The following is a 13,321-nucleotide window of genomic DNA, read 5'->3' as shown; positions in this document are numbered from 1 at the left end:
AAGCCTTTAGAAAGTTTTTAGTAAAAAGTACAAGATTAAATTTGTGGTTTAAAATATCTCTATGGTTGCACAAGGAGGATGGAGTAGAAATGACTGTGTGTCAATATGACTTTATTTATAAAAACAAGTGGCAGGTCAGATTTAGTCTGTGGGCTTTATTTTGCTGAACCCTGCTGCAGAGTTAGACAACCTGATTGAAATCTTGTTCTTTAACTAACTGTTTTTTTGGAAATTATTATAATTATTTACTATCAAGTTCTGTTGAACTCTTCTTCTCCTTCCAGGAGAAGTCCATCAGAAGTCTGTAAATATACATGAAGCGTAGAAAGAAAGCAGTAAGTCTGGGAAAAACTTCAGACAACACCTATTTTATTTTACTGCATTGAATGCTGTTACCACTGTCCTTCTGTAGGGTAATTTGCTCCATCCCTAGTTCTAATGTCCCCCTTCCCTCATATCTGGATCCTGATTTCCATCTCCATGACAATGGCCATGTTTATTTGAGTTATAAGATGACTAGCTAACTAACTTAAAATCCAGCCTTTGTCTTCCAATTTCAGGACTTCAAATTCAAGTAGAGAATGGCAAGGCCTATCTGCTAAATTATTTAATTTTAAAAGTTTTTTTTTCTTCTAATTTTGTTGAAAGAAAGAACTTCAAGTGATGAAATCCCAGAGACTACCAAGAATACAAATGTATATAGGAAGTAAAGTGACAAAAATGATAGGCCTGGATAAAAGCACTGATAAAGATGAATATGAAAAAACTCTGTAGAAGGAAAGAACCTTCCTTTCTTCAAAAGATTCAGCACAAATATTCAAAGTTGAAAGGTTTGTCTATAGGAACAGAAATTAAAAATTTGAAAAGTGTGTAGTGGAAAGACCCGTGGACTGGGGTCAATAAGATCGGGGTTGTAGACATATCTGTAATCAATTAGTAGCTGTTTGACTTTGAATGGGTGTTATTATGCCCTGTGAAAGGAGAGAAAAGGTGATATCACTATCTTCCTTTCACATTTGCTCCCTGCCTTTGCCACCAGAGGAGATGTGGATTTCAGTAAGGGTAATTTTCAGCAAGGGTGGATACTTACAGTATTATATTATGATAATGATAAAAACCATGATTGCTATAAATAAACCACTCAAAAATTTTATACTAAATTAAGTGGATTAAAATACTCATATTGTGTAGATGAAAATTCTTTCAACATTGTTCTGTTGAAAGAATTTTCATCTATACAATATGAGTATTTTAATCCCAATGAAAATCCTAACAGGTGCCTCTTCAACTTAGGATGCTGAAAGCTGCAAAAGAATTTTGCTCCCATCCTAATGATGAGAAAAAGCAGATGATCTACAAAATTATAACTTATCCCAAAGCTATCAGAGTGCTGAGGTCAAAAGACAGACAAGAAAACTGAGTTCTGAAAAGTGACAGATCCCTTGGCATGAGGAAAGCAGACACAAATCTTTTCAACTCTGGCAGAGCGTGGGAAGAATACTTGCTGTCATAAAAGTACGTAAGAAAAAAACCAGTCAGTACTGTAAATACTTCTTAAAGGCCAAGAGTAGGTGAAGATTTCAGTTTAAAAAAACTGAAGGCCCCAGAGAGAAGGAAAATTTGTCTTCACTCACCAACTCTTCTCCACTGATCCATCAATACAATAAATGCTCAAAGAGAGACTGGGTGTAGGGCAGGAGACTGGAGAACCCCTCTCTACCTCCTAACTCAGATATGCAGGAGGTGATTTGATAACACGGGAGACAAAACACAGCAAAAAACACAGCTTTCTTCACCAGATCCTTCTCTCATATGAAACAAAATTCTTAGCCACTGGAGGATGCCATCAAGTATGCCGTTGGAGGGGCAGAAAAACCTCTTGGTCCTAAAATTCTGCACCAGTACAACGCAAGATCAGCTACCACTTGTGAAGGGCCAGAAAATGATGTCCTGCCTGAAATCTGACACAGATTTTTTAAAAAGTCTGGCTTCTACGAGAGGGAGAAACACTGAAAATGCTTCACCCACAACGCTGAAAATGTTCACTCATGTGAACAAGGCTTGCCTGAGCCTGAGATTGGACAAGGAGAACTAAGCACCCTTTTCACCCCCACCATAAACCTAGCACCAAGTAACAAGCAGGAGCAACCCACCAGTGGACGAGAGTGTAGAGAGACTCTGTGATTCAGACATTCAGGGATTTCTGAAAGTGTAGGGTAGAATAAGAACACTAGAAGCCTTCTGCTTTGTGTGGGCCCAGGAGCCCTGGTTCTACATTAAGAAGGTAGTAGCAACCCAACACTGAACGTATTTGAATTCCATGATGCCCTGAGGATAATGACAATAACAACAAAACCAAACCCAATTCAGTTATTGACTAGATTGAATCAAACCCTACCTCCACTAATAGCCTGAGAGAAGTGTCATGCCCATCTCTGGGAATAAAAGCTATTTGCCTCAAAGAGCAGACTCTACTATTCTTTGATATGTGATGTTCAATAGTCAATCAAAAGTTGCATAATACACATAAAGTAGAAAAAAAAAAGACTCATTATGAGAAGAAAAAATCTACAGAACCAGACACAGAGATGATATAGATGTTAGAGCAATTAGACAGGAGTTTAACATTACTCTGATTAATATGTTAAAAAATCTAGTGAAAAAAGTGGACAACATACAGGAACAGATGGAGACTTGCAGCAGAGAGATAAAAATTATTTTAAGAGATAAATTAAAATATTAGAAATTAAGAAAAATAGGATATCAGAAAGGAAGATTTTTTTTTACATCTTTATTGGAGTATAATTGCTTTACAATGGTGTGTTAGTTTCTGCTTTATAACAAAGTGAATCAGTTATACATATACATATGTTCCCATATCTCTTCCCTCTTGGGTCTCCCTCCCTCCCACTCTCCCTATCCCACCCCTCTAGGTGGTCACAAAGCACCGAGCTGATCTCACTGTGCTATGCGGCTGCTTCCCACTAGCTATCTATTTTACGTTGGGCAGTGTATATATGTCCATGACACTCTCTCACTTTGTCACAGCTTACCCTTCCCCCTCTCCATATCCTCAAGTCCATTCTCTAGTAGGTCTGTGTCTTTATTCCTGTCTTACCCCTAGGTTTTTCAGACAATTATTTGCCTTAAATTCCATATATATGTGTTAGCATACGGTATTTCTCTTTCTCTTTCTGACTTACTTCACTCTGTATGACAGACTCTAGGTCCATCCACCTCATTACAAATAGCTCAATTTCGTTTCTTTTTATGGCTGAGTAATATTCCATTGTATATATGTGCCACATCTTCTTTATCCATTCATTTGATGATGGGCACTTAGGTTGTTTCCATCTCTGGGTTATTGTAAATAGAGCTGCAATGAACATTTTGCTACATGACTCTTTTTCGATTATGGTTTGCTCAGGGTATATGCCCAGTAGTGGGATTGCTGGGTCATATGGTAGTTCTATTTGTAGTTTTTTAAGGAACCTCCATACTGTTCTACATAGCGGCTGTACCAACTCACATTCCCACCAGCAGTGCAAGAGTGTTCCCTTTTCTCCACACCCTCTCCAGCATTTATTGTTTCTAGATTATTTGATGATGGCCATTCTGACTGCTGTGAGATGATATCTCACTGTAGTTTTTATTTGCATTTCTCTAATGATTAATGATGTTGAGCATTCTTTCATATGTTTGTTGGCAGTCTGTATATCTTCTTTGGAGAAATGTCTATTTAGGTCTTCTGCCCATTTTTGAATTGGGTTGTTTTTTTGTTATTGAGCTGCATGAGCTGCTTATAAATTTTGGAGATGAATCCTCTGTCAGTTGCTTCATTTGCAAATATTTTCTCCCATTCTAAGGGTTGTCTTTTGGTCTTGTTTATGGTTTCCTTTGCTGTGTAAAAGCTTTGAAGTTTCATTAGGTCCCTTTTGTTTATTTTTGTTTTTATTTCCATTTCTCCAGTACCTAGGTCAAAAACGATCTTGCTGTGATTTATGTCATAGAGTGTTCTGCCTATGTTTTCCTCTAAGAGTTTGACAGTTTCTGACCTTACATTTAGGTCTTTAATCCATTTTGAGCTTATTTTTGTGTATGGTGTTAGGGAGTGATCTAATCTCATACTTTTACATGTAGCTGTCCAGTTTTCCCAGCACCACTTACTGAAGAGGCTGTCCTTTCTCCACTGTACATTCCTGCCTCCTTTATCAGAGATAAGGTGACCATATGTGTGTGGGTTTATCTCTGGGCTTTCTATCCTGTTCCATTGATCTATCTTTCTGTTTTTGTGCCAGTACCATACTGTCTGGATTACTGTAGCTTTGTAGTATAGTCTGAAGTCAGGGAGCCTGATTCCTCCAGCTCGTTTTTCATTCTCAAGATTGCTTTGGCTATTCAGGGTTTTCGTGTTTCCATAGAAATTGTGAGATTTTTTGTTCTAGTTCTGTGAAAAATGCCAGTGGTAATTTGATAGGGATTGCATTGAATCTGTAGATTGCTTTGGGTAGTAGAGTCATTTTCACAATGTGGATTCTTCCGATCCAAGAACATGGTATATCTCTCCATCTATTTGTATCATCTTTATTTTCTTTCATCAGTGTCTTATAATTATCTACATACAGGTCTTTTGTCTCCTTAGGTAGGTTTATTCCTAGATATTTTATTCTTTTTGTTGCAATGTTAAATGGGAGTGTTTTCTTGATTTCACTTTCAGATTTTTCATCATTAGTGTATAGGAATGCCAGAGATTTCTGTGCATTAATTTTGTATCCTGCTACTTTACCAAATTCATTGATTAGCTCCATAGTTTTCTGGTAGCATCTTTAGGATACTCTATGTGTAGTATCATGTCATCTGCAGTGACAGCTTTACTTCTTCTTTTCCGATTTGGATTCTTTTATTTCCTTTTCTTCTCTGATTGCTGTGGCTAAAACTTCCAAAACTATGTTGAATAAGAGTGGTGAGAGTGGGCAACCTTGTCTTCTCCCTGATCTTAGTGAAAATGCTTTCAGTTTTTCACCTTTGAGGATGATGTTGGCTGTGGGTTTGTCATATATGGCCTTTATTATGTGGAGGAAAGTTCCCTCTATGCCTACTTCCTGCAGGGTTTTTATCATAAATGGGTGTTGAATTTTGTTGAAAGCTTTCTGTGCATCTATTGAGATGATCATATGGTTTTTCTCCTCCAATTTGTTAATATGGTTTATCACATTGATAGATTTGTGTATATTGAAGAATCCTTGCATTCCTGGAATAAACCCCACTTGATCATGGTGTATGATCCTTTTAATGTGCTGTTGGATTCTGTTTGCTCGTATTTTGTTAAGGATCTTTGCATCTATGTTCATCAGTGGTATTGGCCTGTAGTTTTCTTTCTTTGTGACATCCTTGTCTGGTTTTGGTATCAAGGTGATGGTGGCCTCGTAGAAGGAATTTGGGAGTGTTCCTCCCTCTGCTATATTTTGGAAGAGTTTGAGAAGGATAGGCGTTAGCTCTTCTCTAAATGTTTGATAGAATTCGCCTGTGAAGCCATCTGGTCCTGGGCTTTTGTTTGTTGGAAGATTTTTCATCACAGTTTCAATTTCAGTGCTTGTGATTGGTCTGTTCATATTTTCTATTTCTTCCTGATTCGGTCTTGGCAGGTTGTGCATTTCTAAGAATTTGTCCATTTCTTCCAGATTGTCCATTTTATTGGCATAGAGTTGCTTGTAGTAATCTCTCATGATCTTTTGTATTTCTGCAGTGCCAGTTGTTACTTCTCCTTTTTCATTTCTAATTCTATTGATTTGAGTCTTCTCCCTTTTTTTCTTGATGAGTCTGGCTAGTGGTTTATCTATTTTGTTTATCTTCTCAAAGAACCAGCTTTTAGTTTTATTGATCTTTGCTATCGTTTCCTTCATTTCTTTTTCATTTATTTCTGATCTGATTTTTATGATTTCTTTCCTTCTGCTAGCTTTGGGGTTATTTTTTTCTTCTTTCTCTAATTGCTTTAGGTGCAAGGTTAGGTTGTTTATTCGAGATGTTTCCTGCTTCTTAAGGTGGGCTTGTATTGCTATAAACTTCCCCCTTAGAACTGCTTTTGCTGCATCCCATAGGTTTTGGGTCGTTGTGTCTCCATTGTCATTTGTTTCTAGGTATTTTTTTATTTCCTCTTTGAGTTCTTCAGTGATCACTTCATTATTAAGTAGTGTATTGTTTAGTCTCCATGTGTTTGTATTTTTTACAGATCTTTTCCTGTAATTGATATCTAGTCTCATGGCGTTGTGGTCAGAAAAGATACTTGATACAATTTCAATTTTCTTAAATTTACCGAGGCTTGATTTGTGACCCAAGATATGATCTATCCTGGAGAATGTTCCATGAGCACTTGAGAGAAATGTGTATTCTGTTGTTTTTGGATGGAGTGTCCTATAAATATCAATTAAGTCCATCTTGTTTAATGTATCATTTAAAGCTTGTGTTTCTTTATTTATTTTCATTTTGGATGATCTGTCCATGGGTGAAAGTGGGGTGTTTAAGTCCCCTACTATGAATGTGTTACTGTCAATTTCCCCTTTTATGGCTGTTAGTATTTGCCTTATGTATTGAGGTGCTCCTATGTTGGGTGCATAAATATTTACAATTGTTATATCTTCTTCTTGGATCGATCCCTTGATCATTATGTAGTGTCCTTCTTTGTCTCTTTTAATAATCCTTATTTTAAAGTCTATTTTGTCTGATATGAGAATTGCTACTCCAGCTTTCTTTTGGTTTCCATTTGCATGGAATATCTTTTTCCGTCCCCTTACTTTCAGTCTGTATGTGTCTCTAGGTCTGAAGTGGGTCTCTTGTAGACAGCATATATAAGGGTCTTGTTTTTGTATCCATTCAGCCAATCTGTGTCTTTTGGTGGGAGCATTTAGTCCATTTACATTTAAGGTAATTATCGATATGTATGTTCCTATTCCCATTTTCTAAATTGTTTTGGGTTCATTATTATAGGTCTTTTCCTTCTGTTGTGTTTCTTGTCTAGAGAAGTTCCTTTAGCATTTGTTGTAAAGCTGGTTTGGTGGTGCTGAACTCTCTAAGCTTTTGCTTATCTGTAAAGGTTTTAATTTCTCCTTCAAATCTGAATGAGATCCTTGCTGGGTAGAGTAGTCTTGGTTGCAGGTTTTTCTCCTTCATCACTTTCAGTATGTCCTGTCACTCCCTTCTGGCTTGTAGGGTTTCTGCTGAGAGATCAGCTGTTAAGCTTATGGGGATTCCCTTGTGTGTTATTTGTTGTTTTTCCCTTGCTGCTTTTAATATGCTTTCTTTGTATTTAATTTTTGACAGTTTGATTAATATGTGTCTTGGCATATTTCTCCTTGTATTTATCCTGTATGGGACTCTTTGTGCTTCCTGGACTTGATTAACTATTTCCTTTCCCATGTTAGGGAAGTTTTCAACTATAATCTCTTCAAATATTTTCTCAGTCCCTTTCTTTTTCTCTTCTTCTTCTGGAACCCCTATAATTCGAATGTTGGTGCATTTAATGTTGTCCCAGAGGTCTCTGAGACTGTCCTCAGTTCTTTTCATTCTTTTTTCTTTATTCTGCTCTGCAGTAGTTATTTCCACTATTTTATCTTCCAGGTCACTTATCCGTTCTTCTGCCTCAGTTATTCTACTATTGATCCCATCTAGGGTACTTTTAATTTCATTTATTGTGTTGTTCATCGTTGCTTGTTTCATCTTTATTTCTTCTAGGTCCTTGTTAATTGTTTCTTGCATTTTGTCCATTCTATATCCAAGATTTCGGATCATCCTTACTATCATTATTCCGAATTCTTTTTCAGGTAGACTGCCTATTTCCTCTTCATTTGTTAGGTCTGGTGGGTTTTTATCTTGCTCCTTTATCTGCTGTGTGTTTTTCTGTCTTCTCATTTTGCTTATCTTACTGTGTTTGGGGTCTCCTTTTTGCAGGCTGCAAGTTCATAGTTCCCGCTGTTTTTGATGTCTGTCTCCAGTGGCTAAGGTTGGTTCAGTGGGTTGTGTAGGCTTCCTGGTGGAGGGAACTAGTGCCTGTGTTGTGGTGGATGAGGATGGATCTTGTCTCTCTAGTGGGCATGTTCACGTCTGGTGGTGTGTTTTGGGGTGTCTGTGGCCTTATTATGATTTTAGGCGGCCTCTCTGCTAACGGGTGCAGTTGTGTTCCTGTTTTGCTAGTTGTTTGGCATAGGTTGTCCAGCACTGTGGCTTGCTGGTCGTTGAGTGAAGCTGGGTGCTGGTGTTAAGATGGAGGTCTCTGGGAGATTTTCGCCATTTAATATTATGTGGAGCTGGGAGGTCTCTTGTTGACCAGTGTCCTGAAGTTGGCTCTCCTACCTCAGAGGCAGAGCCCTGACTCCTGGCTGGAGCACCAAGAGCCTTTCATCCACACGGCTCAGAATAAAAGGGAGAAAAAGTAGAGAGAATTAGTAGAAGTATGAGGAAAGAAAGAAGGAAAGGAGGGAAGGAAGGAAGAAAGAAAGAGGCAAAGAAGGAAAGAAGGCAAGAAGGAAAGAAAGGAGGGAGGGAGGGAGGGAGGAAGGAAGGAAGGAGGGAAAGAAGGAAAAAAGACAGACAGAAAGAAGATACAGTAAAAATAAAATAAAGTATAATAAAGTTATTGAATTAAAAAATACTTATTTAGAAAAAAAAAAGGGACGGATAGAACCTTAGGACAAATGTTGAAAGCAAAGCTATACAGAGAAAATCTTACACAGAAGCATACACATACACGCTCACAAAAAGAGGTAAAGGGGAAAAAATCATAAATCTTGCTGTCAGAGACTACCTCCTCAATTTGGGGTGATTCGTTGTCTAAAGGAGGGAAGGAAGGAAGGAAAGAAAGAAAGAACGAAGGTAAAGTATAATAAAGTGATTACAATTAAAATTAATTATTAAGAAAAAAAATTTTTTTAAAAACCATGGACGGATAGAACCCTAGGACAAATGGTGGAAGCAAGACTATACAGACAAGATCTCACACAGAAGCATACACATAGACATTCACAAAAAAGAGGAAAAGGGAAAAAAATCATAGATCTCGCTCCTAAAGTCCACCTCCTCAATTTGGGATCATTCCTTGTCTATTCAGGTATTCCACAGATGCAGGGTACATCAAGTTGATTGTGGAGCTTTAATCCGCTGCTTCTAAGGCTGCTGGGAGAGATTTCCCTTTCCCTTCTTTGTTCTCACAGCTCACAGGAGCTCAGCTTTGGATTTGGCCCTGCCTCTGCGTGTAGGTCGCTGGAGGGCGTCTGTTTTTTGCTCAGACAGGACGGGGTTAAAGGAGCCGCTGATTCGGGGACTCTAGCGCACTCAGGCCGGGGTGGGGGGCACTGCGTGCGGGGCGGGCCTGCGGCGGCAGAGGCCAGCGTGACGTTGCTCCAGCCTGAGGCCCACCGTGCGTTCTCCCGGGGAAGTTGTCCCTGGATCCCGGGAACCTGGCAGTGGCGGGCTGCACAGGCTCCGCGGAAGAGGGGTGTGGAGGGTGACCTGTGCTCGCACACAGGCCCCTTGGTGGCGGCAGCAGCAGCCTTAGCGTCTCCTGCCCATATCTGGGGTCCGTGCTTTTAGCTGCGGCTCGCGCCCGTCTCTGGGGTCCGCGCTTTTAGCCGCGGCTCGCGCCCGTCTCTGGGGTCCGCGCTTTCAGCCGCGGCTCGCGCCCGTCTCTGGGGTCCGCGCTTTCAGCCGCGGCTCGCGCCCGTCTCTGGGGTCCGCGTTTTCAGCCGCGGCTCGCGCCCGTCTCTGGAGCTCCTTTAAGCAGCGTTCTTAAACCCCTCTCCTCACGCCCCAGGAAACAAAGAGGGAAGGAAAAGTCTCCTGCCTCTTCGGCAGGTGCAGACTTTTCCCCGGACTCCCTCCCGGCTAGCTGTGGTGCACTAACCCCTTCAGGCTATGTTTAAGCCGCCAACCCCAGTCCTCTCCCTGCGCTCCGTCCGAAACCGAAACCCGAGCCTCAGAGCCTCAGCTCGCAGCCCCGCCCGCCCCGGCGGGTGAGCAGACAAGCCTCTCGGGCTGGTGAGTGCAGGTCGGCACCGATCCTCTGTGCGGGAATGTCCCCGCTTTGCCCTCCGCACCCGTTGCTGTGCACTCCTCCGCGGTACCAAAGCTCCCCCCTCCACCTCCCGCAGTCTCCGCCCACGAAGGGGCTTCCTAGTGTGTGGAAACTTTTCCTCCTTCACAGCTCCCTCCCACTGGTGCAGGTGCCGTCCTTATTCTTTTGTCTCTGTTTTTTCTATTTTTCTTTTGCCCTACCTAGGTACGTGGGGAGTTTCTTGCCTTTTGGGAGGTCTGAGGTCTTCTGCCAGCCTTCAGTAGGTGTTCTGTAGGAGTTGTTCCACGTGTAGATGTATTTCTGGTGTATCTGTGGGGAGGAAGGTGATCTCCGCGTCTTACTCTTCCGCCATCTTCAAGGTCCCCCCCGCAAAAATCTAATTCATTTTAAAACAAAAACAGCAGTTTAGACAAATCCAAGAGTGATTTTTAAATGAGTGAATCATAAAATAGACAATTTATGGCTAATATCATCATGGTGAGAGAAAATGCACATGTATTTTTACATTACAAAGGAAATGTATTAATAGATAGAAAAATTTCTCCCCCCCCCCACCAGCGATGGCTTAATGTAACAAAAGTTTATTTATTTATTTAATGGAAAAGCATTTTATTTTAAATACAGCAGTGTGTACATGTCCAAATTCCCAATCTATCCCTCTCTACCCACTCTGCCCCCCACTCACACTGGTAACCATAAATTTGTTCTCTAAGTCTATGAGTCTGTTTCTGTTTTGTAAATAAGTTCATTTGTATCATTTTTTTCAGATTCCACATATAAGGATATCATGATATTTGTCTTTCTCTGTCTGACTTACTTCACTTAGTATGATAATGATACTTAATTCTTTGCATATTTTAGCTATAAATCTTTGTTGGATCTATTGTTGCAAATAGTTTCTCTCACTTTGTGGGTTGGCTTTTCACTTATTTAATGGTATATTTTTATGAGACTGCCAAAGCTTTACCTAGTCTTTCAGAAACTTTCTGTTTAAGGTTTAGTTTTGCCTGCTACTGCTCCAGAAATTGGTAACTGCTGTGAGAGGAAAACCAGCAGTACGCCTGAGGCTCCCCCCATATATCTCCACCAAAGGCTTAGTATATTTTTCTTTCTCCGTCCTCCAGTAGCATCCTTTTTCGGGTACGAAATGGATTCTCATCCTTGTGCCCATTCACAGAATTGGCAAATGCTTCTAGAGTAAAAGTGACTGCAGAAGTCCACTTACTTCTGCTACGTTCTCCCCTCTCTGGAGTACGGTTCTTCCAATTCTCTTTTCTGTTGCTGCAGTCTGCTGACTTCAAACAGATGATTACCATCTTTTATCTTGGTTTTTCTTCTTGTTCTCAGTGGCATCACTGGTGTGCTAAAATCCATTTCTTCCATTTTTAAGTAATAATCTACCACAGTCTATTTTGGATTGATATATACTGCTATCTATCAGCTATCAATCAATCAAGAAATGCTAGCTAAAAAGTTTTATGTAAAATGGACTTGCAAGTATTACTGCCCTTGGTGCTGACACATTTTTGAGTAACTGGGCATCAAAAGACATTTTTGGGTATCTCGGAAGATCTCTAGATAATTAAAGTAGTCCTCAGTTTCATCTGATTTTGGGAATTGAACCCTGATTAGAAGTACTGGAAAACTAGAGTGGAGCTGATTGTCCTAATAGCGTGGGAGAAGTGAAATAGAAACATATTTAAGGGTGCTTAAACACATTAGTAATGATTTTCTCATGCATGACTAGCTTTGTTGTCAGTTCAAGTAATGTAACTAAATCATGGCTTTGGACTTTCTCAGAAAACCATGAAAAAAAACTGAAAAATTATTGGCAAATCACTCTTAAAAAATTGTGATTCATGCTGAAATGAATTCTTGACCTAGATTACCAGCCTGATTCTTGTTTTTTGTGCCAATGGTAGAACTTGAACATATGATGTCATAGTTGTTGCTGGGTAGGGCAGACTTATCTTGGCAAATTCCATGGCTGATGCCTACATATAACAACAGGAACTATCCTAGTCCTTTTACCTACATGGTCACACTTACTGGTATTTTAGTTTCTTAATTAGGCTTCAGCAGTGTTTGTTTACACAGTTACTTTTTTATCTAAACAACTGCTTCAACACAAAGCAGAAACATAAAACATAAAAATATTTTAATAATATTTAGAGCCTCTCAGGGGATATTTTGGACTTTAGTCTTAGAGCTGAGATATTTCCTAAACATGATCTGAAATAGTATTTATTTGTTTGCATTTTTTTAAAGAAAATTTATATCCAAGCAACATTCAGTAAGGTCTGATACAAATAATGTGACACAATAATAGTTAGATATCTAAGCCAGGGATGTTTGCTCTGATTCTAATTTTAAAATGACATTTTTTGACTTTTTCTGATTATAAAGTTAATACTTTTCTGTACAAAATTAAAGAAATTATTCTTCACCATTTCACTCAGAAAAGTGTCAGTTTGTATAAAAGTCTATCTTTTTTTATAGGACATATATATATGTTTGTATACATTTATGTACACATGTTTAAAATGGACTGCATACAATCTTTTATAATCTGATTTTCATTTAACTATTTATCGAGAACTCTTTTTCTCATTACATTTTCTATAAAACGTAAATTTAACAATTGCCTAGTGTAGCAAAATATGTATATACTAACATACCACTGATGGCCGTATAAGTTGTTTGAAACTTTTCTCCATGTTCTATGGACATTCTTATACATAAATCTTCTTGTATACATCTGATCATCTTACCAGAATAACTTCTTATAAAAAGAAATACAAGACAAAAAATTCACAACTTTAAGGCTTTTGAATAACATACCAAATTACCCTTCAGAAAGGTAGTAAGAATATGAAAGCATCGATTTTACTGAGCATTTGCTAGTAGTGAGAATTGTGCATTTATCTTTCTCAACTTTACAAATGGAAAAAAAAAAAGACACTTCATTGTTCATGTAGCATTACTTACCATTTTGTATTACTGGCAAGCTAGATATAGGTTAAAAATGTTTATTGGCCATTTGTATAAGCTTTTCTTTAGTGAATTGTCACATTATGTACTTTGCTTACAGTTATGTTGGATGGTTTTTATTTTTCTTACTATCGGTGAGACCTCTTTCAATATAAAGGTTGTTAACCATTTGTCTGTCATATATGTTCCAAAATATTTCTTTTTGTAATTTGCCTATTAATTTTTCTCATGTAATGAAATTTTTACTCTACACACAATCAAACTTAT

The sequence above is a fragment of the Grampus griseus genome (assembly GCF_964374135.1).
Source record: "Grampus griseus genome assembly, chromosome: 5".
Lineage (NCBI taxonomy): Eukaryota > Metazoa > Chordata > Mammalia > Artiodactyla > Delphinidae > Grampus > Grampus griseus.
Note: the sequence above shows the minus strand (reverse complement) of the source record.